Source organism: Pinus tabuliformis, chromosome 6 (assembly GCF_031772625.1).
Source record: "Pinus tabuliformis cultivar Carrire ecotype Pingquan chromosome 6, CPIR1, whole genome shotgun sequence".
In the NCBI taxonomy this organism is placed as follows: Eukaryota; Viridiplantae; Streptophyta; class Pinopsida; order Pinales; family Pinaceae; genus Pinus; species Pinus tabuliformis.
The window spans coordinates 1,511,877,715-1,511,889,452 of record NC_142292.1 but is presented as its reverse complement, the minus strand read 5'-3'; positions in this window follow the sequence as shown (position 1 = coordinate 1,511,889,452).

Sequence of the window (11,738 nt, the reverse complement as noted above, 5' to 3'; positions counted from 1 at the left end):
AAGAAAAATCATCATTGAAGCTGGAATTAGGCCCCTACTTGACGTCCATGCCATCAAAATCATTGTACACCTCTTCCTCCACACCTATCTCCCCTACCAATGATCAAGGAAAGATTAGCATTTGCATTTATAAAGAAAAAATATTTAAAAAATGAGTTCTTTTATATTTACCAATGCACACAGTAGTTAGTACTCTCTAGATCAGATTTCATGTTTAGATTAGTTAAAACATCACATGTGACAAATAAGGTTAAAATAGGGTTCTTTTGCAAGCAAAATGTATTAATAAGTAAATAGAGGATTTCATGTTACTTTACAAGCATTTTTAAATCCAGTCTTTCATTCCTACCAAATGGGCAACATTTCTTTTCTCTCATGACAGCAAAGGAATGACACATTGTATGCTGCACATATAGTGTCGACACATCTTAAGTTTGTACGAACCTCGGGTTGATAATTAAAGTCAATAGCCTTAGGAGTTGCAGCATTCTTGTTGCAATCTCGAGGCTCATCACCCATGCTCGGCCCTGCTGGAGCTTCTGGCCTCAGGGGAATTGGTCCCCCTCCTGTGATATAGTTCACAAATATGGGACAATGGTCTTTATCATGCCCCTGGCTCTTACATTTCAGGCACCATACTTCTTCGTGCACCTCTGGTTTAGTCTCCTTCTCTTTCTTCAAGCTCTGCAATTCCAAGAAGAGGTTCTGCAACTGGGAGTGAATCTATTGTACCCTCAAGGTTGCATCCTGCATGGGCATCGCATGCAACCTCATCGCGATTTCCAGGGCTTCTACCTAAGTTCCTATCTTCTGCTACAACAGAGAAATCCTCAGGTGGGGTAGAAGCGAGGCTATAAACCACTCGTAGTGCTGACCATCTGTGAGTTGCATATTAGCTTCGCGGATCACACATTTCAACCTTTGATCTAGCTCCAAAGGCGTTTCATCAACTATCATCGTGATCTCCTTAAATCTGACTATTGACTGCGAGTCAGACTAAGTTTTACTAAATTATTTATTTAAAGCAGCCTTAGTCTCTGCTAGCGTTGCCACATGATGATCAAAACAGTACTTAATATACCACGTCAGCGCGCGATCCTGCAAAGTAGTAACTAACTGCGCCTTCTTTATGTTGTCATCAGTGATCTGATGCGTGGTCCACACAGCATTCACAATAAACCAGAATTGATCTGTATCTTTGCTCGATATACCTTTGAAAATTGGCAGCTTCATTGTGTTCGACATGTTGAACGGCGGTGGTGGTGGTGGAGGTGTGGGTGAAGGTGTATGTTGTGGATGTGGGGGTGGAGGTGGAGTGGATGGATGATGTATCCACGGAAAACCATGTCTTATCAACTAGACAGTACTCCACGGTGAGGCCTGTACCGTTCCCTCTTCGTCACTCGAAGGAGGTCCAATCAATAGGCTATACTCTCTTGTTCTCTGAAGAGTTTTCCACTTCGCGTAGCTCCAAACATCAAGGCAATGGCATAACCCGTTTTTCACACAAGATCATATTAATCTAGCTATTCAAAGATCTCTGATACTTACCTCGCGGTCCCTTGAAGAAACATCACTCTGCTTCATTATAGTTGACTGAGGTATCAACTGCAAAATCTGTAACAAATCCTCCTATAATCTGATCGAGCCAGTGGTCGACAGCGCGCGTGATCTTGTCTTCAGAGGCTTCTAATCGTTGTACCAACTCTGGAATCCACACTATTGGACCGTCAAGATTCCACCTCCCTTGGTCGTCTGCCAACTTAGCTATCAACTCATATAATTCTATTGGGAAGGTGCAGAAGAAAATTTCGTGTATTTCTATGTACAAGTATCTGTCCAACCATTGCTCCTTTGACAGGCGCGAATTCTTGTTTTCCTGTGCTGCGAATTCGTGAATCTTTTTATCCAACCACTTCTCAATTTCTTTCTTGGTCGGATTCTAGTGATGTGACATCACACATCTCCTTAAGCAAATATTGGTCCTGGCAACGGAACCATTTGTTGGCTTAGTGGGTCCTGACCAAGGTTTAGAGTTAATTGCACCAAACAGAACCCTGCACTACTAGCCCTTTCAGCATCAACCCGCGTAGCGTAGGCTGAAGTCTCACCCGAAGCAGTATAGGGGGATGCTAGAACCAAGTTTCTGCATCCAGAGATCAATGTGATGTCTTTTATTGACCTAGATCTGCCTTTGTGCAGATCTATAAGCCCCTAGGGCTTGGTACTGCAACTTCTTTTAAACGGCCTCTAGACCTTCGCGAAGGTCCACGATAAGTCTTTGCGGACCTTTAATAGTTGAATCATCCATTTACGCGCATCAAAAAATAACCTTAGATCTGAGCTCACGTAGATCTACTTAAGTATTTAATAAACATAATAGAATGTATTATAATCTTCGTGAAAGTACTTACCATGCATTGCGTACAGTTATTAAGACATATCCCATATAGTCGTGCATTAATAGATCAATATTTTATAAAGACATTATTAAATCACAGCATATATCGCAATCATAATTAAACAGAAGTAAACCGATAGACACCAAAATTCTTCAACACTCTAATTTATTGATCTTCAATATGGTGTTACAGACTCAAGACCACCATGCGCACTTAGTTGTAGGGGTCCACGCACTCAGTTGCGGATGCTACTATAGGCCTCTGCGCACTCACCTGCAAAGCCTTTCTCTCTTCTATGACTCACTTCTCTGTGCTATCACCTAGTGACCCATTACATCCATCATTACCAGATTATATCATCATGCCTTAGACTCTCTAAGACACACCCACTTATACAATCTCATGGTCTGCGGACCATGGGTGGAGCTCAAAACCGACTCAATTTTACATAGAAAGGGGGCTAAAACCATTTTACTCCTAATTACCTATGCGCTCCGCATCCACAAATCACGGAGACTTTACATCTTTTCACCAAAAATTACATCAAAACTTGGGATTTAAACTCCAAAACTGACCGAGGGGACCCCATCCCAACAATGTGCTAGTGTGTTGGTGGGTATGAGTTAAGAGTATGAAAATATATGTACTAGCATCTTAGAAGGAAAACATGTTAGGGTATATGTGCTAATGGTTATGCGTGTTTGGGCCATATTGGTTAATTTTCCCAGGGGTGTAAATTAGTATGTTAAGGGCGTATGAATTAGAGTTTTAATGGTTTAATGTATTAGAAGGTGTTCGTTAGTATGTTTGTTGTTGCAGCATGTTAGGCCCAACTACAGTTTAGTGTGTCAAAGGCATAATGTATTAATAGGTACAAGTTAGTGTCTATTAATGTATCAAGATGTCCATGCACTTAATGTATTTCACAATTTAAGTTAGATTGTTGAAAGATGTATTTCACAATATAAGTTAGATTGTTGAAAGATACAAGCTATTATGCTAAGAGGTATATTGCCAGGGATCCTAATACGATTAAGATAATAATTTTTAAGTTTATGCAATCTATTAATGGTGATTTTATGTTAGTTTCATTATGGTAAGTGTGATGTAGAACTTAAAGGTTAATGGATTAAATGGTTATTAAGTATTGGTTTAATGCATTAATAATATACTAGTTAAAACATAGTTACTAATTTAATGATAATTATAACCTCAAAATGAGAACCCTGGCCCTAAAACCATATTTTTGGATCAAAAACACCAAAAAAATCCCCTAACTAATAAAAAATGTGCTACCAAAATCACCATTTTCTAGGTTAAAATTAGAACCTTTTTCCATTACAGTATTAAAATTGATTGTAATGTTGCTAAAAAAAACTTTAAAATAAAATCTCAAATCAAAAAGTAGTGTTCCCATAATCACCCCCCTTTTTTAATTTGGATTTAAAATTATAGTTTGTTTACAATCCTAGCCTTGACAACTAGTACATTTGCAAATAAAAACCCTAAATTTGACATCCAAATTTAAAAGTAACGCTGCTAATAGTATCCCCCTTTTTGTGGATGGAAGTGGGGTATGCGGGTAGAACTACAACTCACTCGAACTATAATGTTGATCATAGGTGCATTCCAAACTAAAACCTTAAAATCAATTATCAAATCAAAAAGAAATTTTTTATTTCAAGGTTAACATTGCAACTCATTTGATATCATTGCCTTGATAAATGATGTCATTACAATACTAAAACCTCAAAATAAACCCTCAAATCAAAACATTGTATCATCTATAACATCCCATAACATCATTCTTTTTCTATGGGCTTAAAATTATAAAACTAAGAAAAAGAAAGATGTTTTTGAAATATATACATATATTAAATTATTTAAAAAAAAAAAAAACATTAAAATACATATTTTTAACTAGCCAAAACCATTGTTAGTAATTTTTATTGTGATTGATTTGTGGGGGAATTATGAACCCCAGAGCCACATTAACATGTGCAATAGAGCCCCCAAATGGGGTGTTTGGAGCATGAAGCAGTCAAGCATGAAAACATTATTTCCCTTGTACAAAGCATGTGATCTCATAACTATTCTTTGATGTCAAAGGCCCCTCATTCCAACACCAGTTTAATGCTTGGCATCATGTGGAGATTCACATGATCTGAGTTGGAAATGTTAAATCGTCCTTAGCCACCAGATGCTCCAATCTAGTTAGATTTCCCCTGCACATTGTTCATTTCCAGAGGTGAAACGCACTCATCTTGTGTAGTGCTACAAACCTACATGAGGGGATAATTGATTGGCACTTGAAAGAAACATTAAAAGATTTAGGCATTGCCTAATGAGGCCACAATTTCTCCCGAAAGACATATTTATCCCCTAAATCTGGAGAAAAAAATTTCAAGGAATCTTATTGTGGGAGTGTTTAAATTGTTTTTTTGATGGTGGAAATGGATTCGACAACATCAAGAACCTCTAGGGCATCCAAAATCATGAAGCTTGACAGCTATAACCCACATTTTCAAAAGTTTCCACCCGATTTTCTCAAAATCGTGCCAAAATTTCTATTGTTTTTCAAGCGAAAATTGTAGTCTGTTTAGACTATGCGCAAGATTTATAGTTAGGAATCGCAAGATTTAGTTCAATCCAGCTGGTACAACTCAAGTAGCGACTTGGGTTTCTTTTATGCATCTTTAAATTCTAATTATTATTATTTTATTTTATTTTATATTTTTTTTGCATTGTTGCTACCTTCATTGCTTGGAGGAGGTCATCTTGACTCTCAATACCCCTACATACATGACCAACGAATCTATCATATGAATACAAAATTCTGCAACCGTAATTTATGTTCAGAACTACTATGGGAAAAGCAAATTCCTTAGTTTTCATGATCATGAAATGTAACAGGGATGGCAGTGGTTGCAAGCATTGAACCATAATAGAAACATTCCCAGCAAAGCCACTATCCTGTGTGTGTTTTCCCTTGAGTGTTTCTCATTTGATTACAGATTACATTTGGACCTCTATTTTACAGATATTTTGGCATGTAAGATTCATCATCACGTCAGGAAACACAGAGAATGAAGGCACTTTGAGGAGAACAGGTGCTCGCTTTGAGGGAGTAAAACAAAGGAATGAGACGGCGTGGGTACAGGGTCGAGCAGAGGAGATAGGGCACCAAAGGCCATAAAGGCTCCCTCTATGCTTACTATACCTGGACTCTGTGATACATAATACAAATCTAAATACAAAATTGATCGAGTGTTTGTGGTATGTGGAGTTTGACAGAATCCGCCCACCAAATTTGACAGTCTCTCTAATACCAAGATGGTGGTAGACAGGGCTGCTCTAAATCCTTTGATGAATTTTACTACTGAGGAAAAGACAGAGACAAAAGAATGGGTTTCAAATCTAGGGATTGGATTCGTGCAACAAGTCAACTTGTGCCAAGATGACATGTTTAGCCTTGTTGAATTATCAGTTGTTGAAGACCAACGAAACTAAGTGGTAGTCAGTGTGATCGATGTAGCCATGGAGTCAGATTTCTCATTCTAGACAGCGCATGTAAAACAAATGTTGCGGAAAATGGAATTTCTTGAAACTAAAAACAAGCAGCTTCGTTCAGAAATACACACCCTCTCTGCCAAAGTTTCAGAGGTGGAGAGGGATAATTTATCCCTTAAGAAGATGTTACATGAAACCAAAGAGCAGGAAATTCTCCATCCTCTAAATGGTGCACTGCATGCAGAAATTCTTGACCTTAAAAGCAAGCAAGAAGAAATATGATCCCAACAAGCCACCTTCAAACAAGAAACTAAGACACACGTCAATTTTTGGGTACATGTGGTTCGACGGAAGGATAAAACTCCTACCCCTCTTGCAGCAGTTGAGGAGGTGATGCAAGCAAAACTTATGGAAGAATGCAATAGACGGGCAAAAGAATTGAATCTCAAGGTGAGACGTCTCCCCTTACCCCACCCCTCTCCGAATCCTATGGAAGTGGGGGCTAGGTTCCTTCGAGACACCCTTAGCCTCCCCGATATAGCTTTGGACAGACCCTGGTTGGGCTACGACTCCACTCTCTTCCTCAAGTTCTGGACTGCATCTAATCGACTCCACACCATTAAGGCTAAGCGGAAGTTGTTTTCTCTTCCCAACATGATTTTCTTGGATGAGAACCTCACTCGAGCATAGGTTGGGGAACTTAAACAATCCAGAGAACAAGTTAGGGCAGCGCGACAGGCAGGGAAATGGGCAGTTATCAGGAATCTTCGGGTAGTCATTCGTGACTCCTTCCCACCTGGGTGGGAACCTCGAACTGTAGGTTCCAAATGACAGACCCGCTTGGGGAGGTGATAGGATACAGGCATTTCTATCTGTTGTTGGAACAACAATGGATCTTTATGGTCGTCGTCAGGACTCTTGTATGACGCTCTCGAATCAGCAGAGATCGTCTTCGTGACTGAGAGTCATGCAATCCCTATTTGACCTCTCCTAGATATTGCATGTTACCATTGGATCTCAGTTTGTAGGCAAGAGACGAGGAGCTTGGGAGGGGTCAGAGGATCAGGTGGAGTTGCTTGTTTGGCTAGAAACTCACTCCGGAACAGGGTATCTTTGGCAGCCGAAGATGAGTTTTCTAGGTTTATGTGGATTCGGATTAGCGTCAGAATCTCTCTTCCGAGGGACATCTACATTGCAGTTTGTTACTTTACCCCAACCTCTTCACCATTTTCCATCCATGATGGCTCAAATGGGGACCCCTTTATAGACTTGTACACCGACATCACCTGGTACTCTGTTGATGGGGAAGTCATCCTTCTAGGTGACTTCAATGCTTGTACTAGACATCTCCAGACCCCTCTCCACGACCAATCAGATGATGTGTTTTGTATCCGAGGGATAGATCCAGATTCAGTAGGGCTTCATCGGATGTCAGATGATGCTTTGGGGCCCACTACAGTTTATGGTATGCATCTATTGCAGTTGGGGGAATCCCTGGAGTTGTTGATTCTAAATGGTCTCCCATGTTTCCCAGACTCTCTTTTTTTCACATGTCGGCCATATGGCAGAGGTGTAATTGTAGTTGATTTTGTCCTCGCTAGCCATAACTTGCTCCCTTTTATTCGCCATTTCTTGGTCTTCCCATCCCCCTTTCCAATCATGCACTTCTTTCCTTTTCTCTTCGGTTTGACCCTCCCCTTCCACCACATCCCTCTTCTCGAGGCCCACCCCGAACTACCTTCTGATTTAGCAAAGGATGCCATGACATCTTTTCCTCTACCCTACGCAAGATGCTCCCATCGGAGACCCTATTCTCCTTGCTTGATTCTGCTTCCACTAAATACACTTGTCCTTCATCTGCCATTTGGGAAGCAGCACTCAAATCCTTCCCCCATTTCACTCATTGCACTTCCATATCCCCTAAATTTGGATCTTGCCCCATGAACAAATGGTATGATGACAAATGCAAGACTCTACATCGAGAACTTCAATATGCTTTCACCCACTCTCAACCCTTCTACTCTGACCACAAAGTTTCTTATCGTTGTCTCCTTCATTGCAAGAAACGACTCTTTGTCTCTCATAGAAGACGAGAACTTTCTTCTCTCCTTACCCACTCCCCTAAACTATTATGGCGTACCATCCTTCCCCGATGCTCCCCTCTTCCACCTAACCTCGACCATACATCCATGTTATCTCACATTTCCAACCTTTATGATATTCCTAGGCAGGCTCAAATTCACGTTACCTCCCCACGCTCTCCCTATTACCTATTCTCAAACAGAGATATTAGAGAGGCCATTTAGGTGATGAACAACAACAAAGCAGCCGATGAGGAAGGCTACCAAGCAGAGTTCTTTAAGCACGGTTTCCATGCTTTGGTTAGATACTTGGTTGATCTCTTCAACCATGTAGTCCGTGAAGTTTTTCCACCAACATGGTCACACCACATCATCCATCTGATCCACAAATCAGGTTCCAGCTCAAATCCCAATAACTACAGAATGATCATGGTGGGCCACACGTTCTCGAAGTTGTATGCTATTGTTCTACATAGGAAGCTCTCCAGTGACCTTGAGCAGAGACAACTCAAAGCTAGGGGATAGGCAGGTTTTCGACCATCTCATCAAACCATTGACCACATCTTCACCCTTCTCATCTTGATTGAGTAGGCATGCAACCGCTCTTCGAATCTATTGTTGTTTCCTAGATTTTCGAAAATCTTTTGACTATGTTCAGAGGGAGGCCTTGCTCCAGAGACTCAAAGATATTGGCATCTCTGCAACCCTATTGACTGCTATTTTTGCACCTATATGAGTTTGTTCTTGGTTGTCTCCACACAGCTCATGGGATGTTTGATTTCACCCGAAGCACTATTAGGGTTAAACAGCGTTGTCCATTGTCCCCTACCTTGTTTGGGATCTATATTGATGAGTTGGAGGCATTTCTACACGAGCATATCCAAGACACCGATGGTTGCCTTCTTCACCAGGTTCTGATATCTATTCTACTCTTTATTGACAACGTGGTCCTCCTCTCCTCATCCCCAGAAGGATTACAGAGGCAATTAGATGCCTTAGCTCTATTTTGTGATCATCGACAGTTGACTATCAACCTGGAGGTTATGATCTTCAATGGGGTGAAGAAAACCTCAGTCACTTCCTATTCAGAGGGGAGGAGATTGAGAGCACCAACACATATACTTACTTGGGGGTGCAATTCTCATGTCCTCACTTCAGTTTGCGACCAGCGCTTCAGCCTCGGATCAACAAAGGACGTGGATCCTTAGCCCTTCTTGAGAGACAGTGCTTTCGACATCACTTCCAGGACATCTCATCCAAGATGATCCTCATGGACACCTTGATCCACCCCACTGTTCTATATGGCTCACATATTTGGGGACCATCTTTACTTGAGATAGATTGGGCTTCCACTGAGAGAGTCTAGATTCTTCTTCTCCGCCGCATCATTAGATGCAAACTGACAGTATGCAGCATATCAATGTTGCAGAGTTTGGAGCTCAGCCCTTTTGACTTGAGATGGTCTTCAGATTGGTTTCATTCTTACATCATGTCCAGGGCTTTGCAAAATTGATAAAGAGTAGGGATCGATATCCTTACTTGGCATATTTCTCTTCTAAGACTATTGTCTATTCTACTCCACTCATTTCACTTCCATCTCCCCTAAAGTTGGATCTTTCCCCATGAACAAATGGTACGATGACGAATGCAAGACTCTACATCGAGAACTTCGATATGCTTTCACCCACTCTCAACCTTCTACTCTAACCACAAAGTTTCTTATCGTCGTCTCCTTCATCGCAAGAAACGACTCTTTGTCTCTCATAGAAGACAGGAACCTTTTGCTCTCCTTGCCCACTACCCTAAACTATTATGGCGTACCATCCTTCCCCAACGCTCCCTTCTTCCACCTAACCTCGACCATACATCCATGTTCTCTCACACTTCCAACCTTTATGATATTCCCGTGCAGGCCCAAATTCATGTTACCTCCCCACCCTCTTCCTGTTACCTATTCTCAGACAGAGATATTAAAGAGGCCATTTGGGTGATGAACAACAGCGAAACAGCCGATGAGGAAGGCTACCAAGCAGAGTTCTTTAAGCACGGTTTCTGTGCTTTGGTTAGCTACTTCGCTGATCTCTTCAACCATGTAGTCTGTGAAGGTTTTTCACCAACATGGTCACACCGCATCATCCATCTGATCCACAAATCAAGTTCCAGCTCAAATCCTAATAACTACAGAATGATCGTGGTGGGCCACACGTTCTCAAAGTTGTATGCTATTGTTCTACATAAGAAGCTCTCCAGTGACCTTGAGCAGAGATAACTCAGAGCTAGGGAACAGGCAGGTTTTCGACCATCTCATCAGACTATTGACCACATCTTCACCCTCCGCGCCATGATTGAGGAGGCACGGCACCACTCTTCAAAAGTCTATTGTTGTTTCCTAGATTTTCGGAAAGCTTTTGACTATGTTCTGAGGGAAGCCTTGCTCCAGAGACTCAAAGATATTAGCATCTCTACAACCCTATTGACCTCTATAATGCGCCTATATGAATCTGTTCTTGGTCTTCTTCACACAGCTCATGGGATGTTTGATTTCATTCGAAGCACTATTGGGGTTAAACAGGGTTTTCCGTTGTCCCCTACCCTATTTGGGATCTATATTGATGAGTTGGAGGCATTTCTACATGAGCATATCCAGGACACTGATGGTTGCCTTCTTTACCAAGTTCTGATATCTATTTTACTCTTTGTTGAGGGTGTGGTCCTCCTCTCCTCATCCCTAGAAGGATTACAGAGGCAGTTGGATGCCTTACCTCTGTTTTGTGATCATCGACAGTTGACTGTCAACCTAGGTAAAACCAAGGTTATGATCTTCAATGGGGTGAAGAAAACCTCAGACCTTCACTTCCTATTCAGAGGGGAGGAGATTGAGATTACCAACACGTATACTTACTTAGGGGTGCAATTCTCAGGTCCTCGCTTCAGTTTGCGACCAGCGCTTCAGCCTCGGATCAACAAAGGATATGGATCTTTAGCCCTTCTTGAGAGATAGTGCTTTCGACATCACTTCCAGGACATCTCATCCAAGATGAGCCTATGGACACCTTGATCCGTCCCACTGTTCCATATGGCTCACAGATTTGGGGACCATCTTTACTTGAGTCACATTGGGCTTCAACTGAGAGCCCAGATTCTTCTTCTCCGTAGCATCATTAGATGCAAACTGACAATACCGCAGCACATCATCCTTGCAAAGTTTGGAGCTCAGCCCTTCTGACTTGAGACGGTCTTTAGATTGGTTTCATTCTTGCATCGTGTCCAGGGCTTTGCCGACTCGATAAAGAGTAGGGACTGATATCCTTGCTTGGCATATTTCTCTTTTGAGCGTATTGCTCGTTCTACTCCACTCGTTCTACTTCCATCTCCCCTAAAGTTGGATCTTTCCCCATGAACAAATGGTATGATGACGAATGCAAGACTCTACATCGAGAACTTCGATATGATTGCACCCACTCTCAACCCTTCTACTCTGACCACAAAGTTTCTTATCATCGTCTCCTTCATTGCAAGAAACGACTCGTTGTCTCTCATAGAAGACGAGAACTTTCTTCTCTCCTTGCCCACTCCCCTAAACTATTATGGCGTACCATCCTTCCCAAACGCTCCCCTCTTCCATCTAACCTCAACCATAGATCCATGTTCTCTCACGCTTCCAACCTTTATAATATTCCATGGCAAGCCCAAATTCATGTTAGCTCCCCACCCTCTTCCTGTCACCTATTCTCAGACAGAGATA